The 6,703-nt window shown below is 39.1% G+C and overlaps 1 pseudogene; it reads right to left on the bottom strand.

The window, feature by feature from the left end:
* Positions 1-4,748: 4,748 nt before the first annotated feature.
* On the bottom strand, positions 4,749-5,260 carry LOC101962935 (transmembrane protein 203-like; annotated as a pseudogene).
* Between the last annotated feature and the right edge of the window lie 1,443 nt (positions 5,261-6,703).

Consider the following 6,703-nt stretch of genomic DNA (forward strand, 5'->3'; position numbering starts at 1 on the left):
AGAGAGAATAATCGGCTTTTGGTGTTTTGAGATTGGCTTTTTTCACTTAGCACGATAGTCTCCAGTTCCATCCATTTACTGGCAAATGTCGTAATGTCATTCTTTTTTTTGGTTAAGTAATACTCCATTGTGTATACATATCACATTTTCTTTATCCATTCATCTGTTGGTTTCATAACTTAGCTATTGTGAATTGAGGTGCTCTAAACTTTAATGTGGCCGAGTCACTGTAGAATGCTGATATTAATACCTTTGGGTATATGATATAACTGGGTCAAATAGTGGTTCCATTCCAAGATTTCTGAGGAATCTCCATACTGCTTTCCAGAGTGGTTACACCAGTTTGGAGTCCCACCAACAATGTGTGAGTGTAGCTTTTCCCCCACATCCTCACCAAATTTTATTGTTACTTGTATTCTTGATAATTGCCATTCTGACTGGAGTGAGATGGAATCTCAGTGTAGTTTTAATTTGAATTTCTCTAACTCCTAGAGATCAGTTGAACTTTTTTTCATATATTTGTTGATCATTTATATTTCTTCCTGTATAAAGTGTCTGTTCAGTTCCTTTGCCCATTAATTGACTGAGCTATATGTTTTCTGATTTTTTTTTCAGGCTTTTTATATCCTGGAGATTAATGCTCTATCTGAGGTGTAAGTGGCAAAGATTCTCTCCCATTCTGTAGGCTGTCTTCACGTTATTGTTTCCTTTGTTGTGAAGAAGGTTTTAGTTTGATACCATCCCATTTCTTGATCTTGATTTTACTTTCTTCATCATAGGAATCTTGTTGAGAAAGTTAGTTCTTAAGCTGACATGATGGAGAGTTGGGCCTACGTTTTCTTCTAGTAGGCATAGGGTCTTTTTTGTCCTGCCTAGGCTCTTGATCCACTCTGAGTTGTCAAGGTAAGAGATAGCAGTTCTATTTCATTCTCCTACATATGGATTTCCAGTTTTCCTAGCACCATTTGTTGAAGATGCTACTTTTCTCCAATGTATGTTTGTGGCTTGGCAGTGTTTTGTAGTGTTAGACATAAATTTGTCACATAGCATTATCCCAGATAGATGAAACATATGTCTACAAAACAATTATATATGATGTTCATTACAATTTTAACAATAATAGCAAATATAAAAAACAACCCTAATGTCCATTAACTGGTGATTTGATCCAGAAACAAGCAAACCAAAGTGAGAGAATGTTATATTCTGAAAGAGTAGGCAAGAAAATGTTCCCTAGCACGAGGAGTGATTAACTGAGTGTAGTACTGCAGATAGATCAATCAAATAAGATGATGAGTGAACTTTGATCATTACAAAAAGCAATAGGGTGGTCACTGGTGACCTTGAGAAAGCTATTTTGGTGATTGGTGAGAGCCAAAACCTGATGGGAATAGGTTTATGTGTGAGTGGGAAGAGATGACTAAGAAGGAATCTAAGAAGTATTTATGGGAAAATCCAAAAAGAAATGGAAGATGAAGTCACTGATGGAGAGAGGGAAGGGGATTTTAGAATGGAATAACTTATGTGCATGTAAGGGCATGAGAACAATGTGTAAGTTAAAAGCTGATGATTCAGGAGGAGAGGGGGCTGACTGTGGGAGAAGTGTTTTTTCTGAGTGGTTGTGTGATCTGTTGCATAGTGAAGGTTTGGTCTCCAATCTATTCAGTTATGTGCACAAAGATTTATGTATATATGTGGGAAAAAGATCATTAAGATGTTTAAAAAAGAAATAGGAATGTGGGGGGTGAGAAAAGAAAACATGAGCTCATATAGGGACAATCAAAAAGGAATGAATTTTACTTTTTTTCTGACTGAGTTATATGACTGCCTGAAAGCTATTTAAGAGGCCTTGGTGGATAGTTATCCCTAGACAAGTTTGACTCAGTTATCAGGGGAAAAACACTTTAAATTATTTCCTGTTTACTGGGAAATTCTGAAAAATCTATTAACACGCTAGTTTGGGGTAGTGGCCACCACTGTCCTTTTGTTAATACTCCCACCCCGGGAGTATTAACAATTATCACAATCCCTCAGTAGTATCAAGAGGGAAAGTAAAGCATATGCTCACAGAGCCCATGTGAGGGTGGGAGTTTTTGGAAGTCCTTTTTGAATTGTTTGAGTCTTGAAGGATGAATCACATATTTGATAGGTGAAAGAGGATGGTTCTTCCAGGCTGAGGAGACTGTGTTGCAGAGGCTAGTGGGTAAATTCCTGTGGCCAAACTGAAGCTAAGGTATGGGAAAGTGTTAGAAAGGACAGTGGGAAGGAATTTATACTAGGTCAATAAAGTTCTGAAATGCTGTTTTAAGGAAATTGGACTTTAATTTGTTCTCAATAGGCAGCTACTGAAGAATTTTTGAGGCATGAGAAGAACTTGTATTTCTTTTTGTAAGATTATTCTGGAAATAATAGTAGTGATGGATTTAAGGAATAAGGATTTAAATGAAGGTAGAAAGATCAATTTTGGGAAAATGACCAAGAAGTACAATTGACAATAAAATAGCTAAGTTAAGGAATTGGCCTAGGTGTCCCTCAAAAGGCAAATGGATAAAGAAAAGGTTGTCTATATACACAATGTGGCATTTTAGTCATAGGAAGAAAGAAATTATGTCATTTGCTGGGAACTAAGCGAAATAATCCAGACTTAGAAAGTCAAAGGTTTAATGTTTTTTTCTTATATTAGGGAGCTACAGAGAAATAATGAATTATTTTTTAAAAAGAGGATCTTGTAAAAATAGAAGAGAGAACAATGAAATAGAGGAATGGGTTCAAGGGAGGGGATGAGGGATGGGAAAGGGGACGAGTCATGGAATAAAACTGGCTAAATTATGCCATGTGCATGTGTGGATGTATCAGAATAAATCCCACTTTTACATATAATATACCAATTAAAAATTAAATTAATAGAAGGAAGACCAATAGAGTAGAGGAAAGGGATCAGGTGAAGGTCAGAAGGTAGGAAAGGGGTTAGTTATGGGGATTGAAATGGAGCAAATTATGTTATGAATATGTAAAAATAAACCCCTAAATTAGGTGTAACTATAAGGTACCAATTAAAAAAGAAGAACAATACCGATTCACTATGTTAATTATTTCTTAATGCCAAGGGCAGTGTATTTCCAGTCATGTAGACTTAAATTCTATGAGTGACTTAGACTTAATTTTCCTCTCATTTATTAACCAGATAGTAAATATCATTAATTAATTCTAATTTTTATATCTGCCTAAGATAAAATTTTGCCCACACAGGAAGGCTTACTCAAAGGGCTTGAAGCACAGTCCAATCCATTTTTTTTGATCCTGTTCTCTTGCAAGATATGCTGTTCACTTCTTATCCTTCCGTCTTTCTAAATATCTTCTAGGTCTAAGTAGAGTTCTGTTATCTTCACAGGGTCTGTCACAATAGGAAGCAGTATTACATTCTGGTGATGTGTATGGAATCTGGATCCAGATCATGTGGATTCAGATCTCAGCAATTCCACCTATGATTAGTTGTGTGTCTTTGGCTCTGTGCCCCATATTCTTTATCTGTAACACAAGAATGATAAGAATGGTATATTATTTTTAGTTAATAACAAGTAATGATCATAATAATTATAGATTATTAGTTGACTCTATTATTGCCATACATATTTCTTAGTATGATGCCTGGCATATAGTAAACAATGTAAGTGCTCTTATTATTTTACTTGACCATAGGAAAAATCTCTTTTGTATTGGAAACACTCATGTTTGCCACTCAGGTGGCATTTTAAAGTATGCTGTTTTGTGAATTTTCTTGTATTGTTAACCTTTCATGGTTGTATATCTTATATATTGTTCTATTGTCCCAGGGCAGATTTATTTATTTAGTTTTGGATTTCTATGCTACACAGCATAATGATGAATATACTTTCAAATATTTATTAAGGTGTGAACAAAATGTATTGAACATTAGAGTTCTAGGGCTTTCTCTGTTGCCAGGAGAAATGATTACCTGAGTGAGAGACACTGAACTTTGTGTAGGTTTGTTTTTCATTTCAGGAAAGCATTATCTTATTATCATCTCAGCGAATGTTCTCATTTGGCACCTAACTGGCATCAAACCAAAGATCTCAGGCCATCAAACCTGGGCTGCTCACAAGCCCCCATAAATTGATCTTTATGTCAGGAATATCAGAACACCTGTTTCTGTCTTTGGTTCCTTTGAAAGGCCTAAATCTGTCTCAGATGCACTAATGATGCTGGCCACAAGATGGTGGGAAAGTCCTGAAATTGCAATCTGCTGGAACAGGAAGCCAAGCTACTACTTGCTAGTGGGATTCTTTTCTCAGGTGGCAGAACCAGATAGGGTCCTAATCCTGCTCATTGTCAGCATTCTTCTGTCTCTGCCAGAGCTGGAATGAATAAAGGGCCATTCTCTCTCAAGGCTCAGGGGAGCTGTGAGCTCTTTGGTCAGTGCTGCTGGCTGGATAAAATCCTAATTCAGTTTGCCACCTTCATAAAGCACACCTTCAGGATCCATGCTGAATACTCAGAGCTCATTTGGACATTTTAATTACATGCAGTTTCCTACTGTTGGAGTAGTTCAGGACTGTCTGGGCTGGGTGCCTTCTTAGGATCTCAATTCAGGATTAGGTACTCAAAGCAGGAATAACAGGAAATACATTCCAAAGACGGAGGATGCTCTTTTTTTAAACAAACAAACAAACAAACAAAAACCCTGCTGAAGAAACAATGTTAGACATCACTGGCATAGAGTAAACTGGTCACTCAGCCAGGCACAAGAAGACGCTGTGTTTAGACCAGGATCTCTTCTCTGAGTGATGCATGTAGGGACTCAGCTTGGAGGCCCCGCAGTTCAGCTGTGCAGCTCTCTTTTCCCAATCCCTGAAGATCACCAGCAGCTGCAGCAGAATGAACAACAGCGATGCGGTCAGGACGAACCAGAGCTCCCTTGTCTGCTCCACCAGCTTCTGGCACAGCAGCATTTCAAAGACGCACTTGAGCCTAAGGACCATAGGAACCCAGAAGAGACACAGCACTTCCAGGTGCTTTTCCCAGTCTTGGAAGAGGCTCAGGGACAGGATAGTGATAAAGCAGGTGCTGAACCCGGTAGGGTTGAAGAAGGGCCCACGTTCCACCAGGAGAGGCCTGTGGCCAGGCCGTCCATTCGCAGTGCTAGAAGCACTGGGAACACCAATAGGGGCAGCAGGTGCAGGACGATCTGGAAGGTGGCAAGGCCCAGCCACTGAACCAGCCTCTTTAGTCAGAAAAGCATTGTGCTGGCAGAGTGCGGGCTGAGCCCTGCGCATGCCTAGAGGCCTTGCGCCCCCTCTGCGGACAGACCGGGTAGTCTCCAGCCAGAGGCACCTGGCGGCCCTGCCTGCCCGGCCCCGCCCACCCAGCCTGGACCAGGCCCGGGAGCGCCCCAGATCTCCAGCCTTCATCCAGGATTTAGGGTGGCCAAAGGCCATGTCCTGCCGGTCTGTGTAGGGTTTTTAATATCCAAAATAGCAATTTTCCTATCTTTTCAGAGCAGCCACTTTGGGATCAATTGTGCTAACAAAGAATATGTCCCCTGGGGGTGTTGGTTCTAACAAAGACACTTTGTTCTTTAATGAACAAAGATTAAATGGGTATTTAAGAGAAGCCATCCCACAGAGACTTGTGAGGAAGTTGCAATGGGATCATCACAGGCAGGTGGTCAGCAGGTTGGAGAGAAGAGCAGCAGAGATGGAGCAACCGGTTGAATGCCATCCTTGCATTGATTGGCCTGCAAAAGACATTTTAAAGTTTTCTCTCAAATCTATCATTTAGGTAGCCACAGATCTTTCTCATCATGGAGAAAGTAGTCATTTAACTTGAGAATTGTATTTTTTTTAGTAGTTTTTTTTTTATTAAAGAACACTTTTTATTATAGAAGAGTGAGAAAATAATACAGAGGGTGTCCACATATCCTATGCCCAATATCCCCTATTATTAACATCTTACATTGGCATAATGCACTTCTTATAATTCATTAACAAATACTGGTACATTATTATTAAATAAAGCCCATAGTTTATTCAGACTTTTAAACTTTTACCTAATACCTTTTTCTATTCTAGAATCCCTGGGATACACATTACATTGAGTTGTCATGTATTTTTAGGCTCCTCTTGGCTGTGCCAGATTCTCAGACTTCCCTTATTTTTGATGACCTTGGTATTTTTGAGGGGGTACTGGTCAGGTATTTTGCACAATGCTCCAGTATTGGAATCTGTCTGCTGTGTTTGGGATGACCAGAGAGGTGAAGCACAATTTTTGGCCTGTCACATTGAGGTTACTGATCAACATAACGTATGACTGTTGATGTTGGCCTGGATCTCCTGGCTCAGACTATTTGTCACACTTCTCCACTGTAAAGATTCCCTCCTCCCCACACTGTTTCTATACTATACTCTTGGGAAGGAAGTCCTATGTACCTCGCCTAAGGAGTGGGGAGCTTTGTTCCCCTGCTTTATATTTACCTACATAAATTGTTTGGACTACTTCTGCACAGGATGTCTCTTCTCCATCATTTATTAATTTATTTAAATATTTATTTGTACTACTGTGGACTCTTGAATACTGGATATTTTGTATTATGATTTGATAATATTTTATTTATTTTTGTTACCCAAATTGTTCCAGCTCTTTCAGTTGCTTCTCTGCACTTCTAAAATACCTTATCTATATAATT

Source organism: Ictidomys tridecemlineatus, chromosome 6 (assembly GCF_052094955.1).
Source record: "Ictidomys tridecemlineatus isolate mIctTri1 chromosome 6, mIctTri1.hap1, whole genome shotgun sequence".
NCBI lineage: Eukaryota > Metazoa > Chordata > Mammalia > Rodentia > Sciuridae > Ictidomys > Ictidomys tridecemlineatus.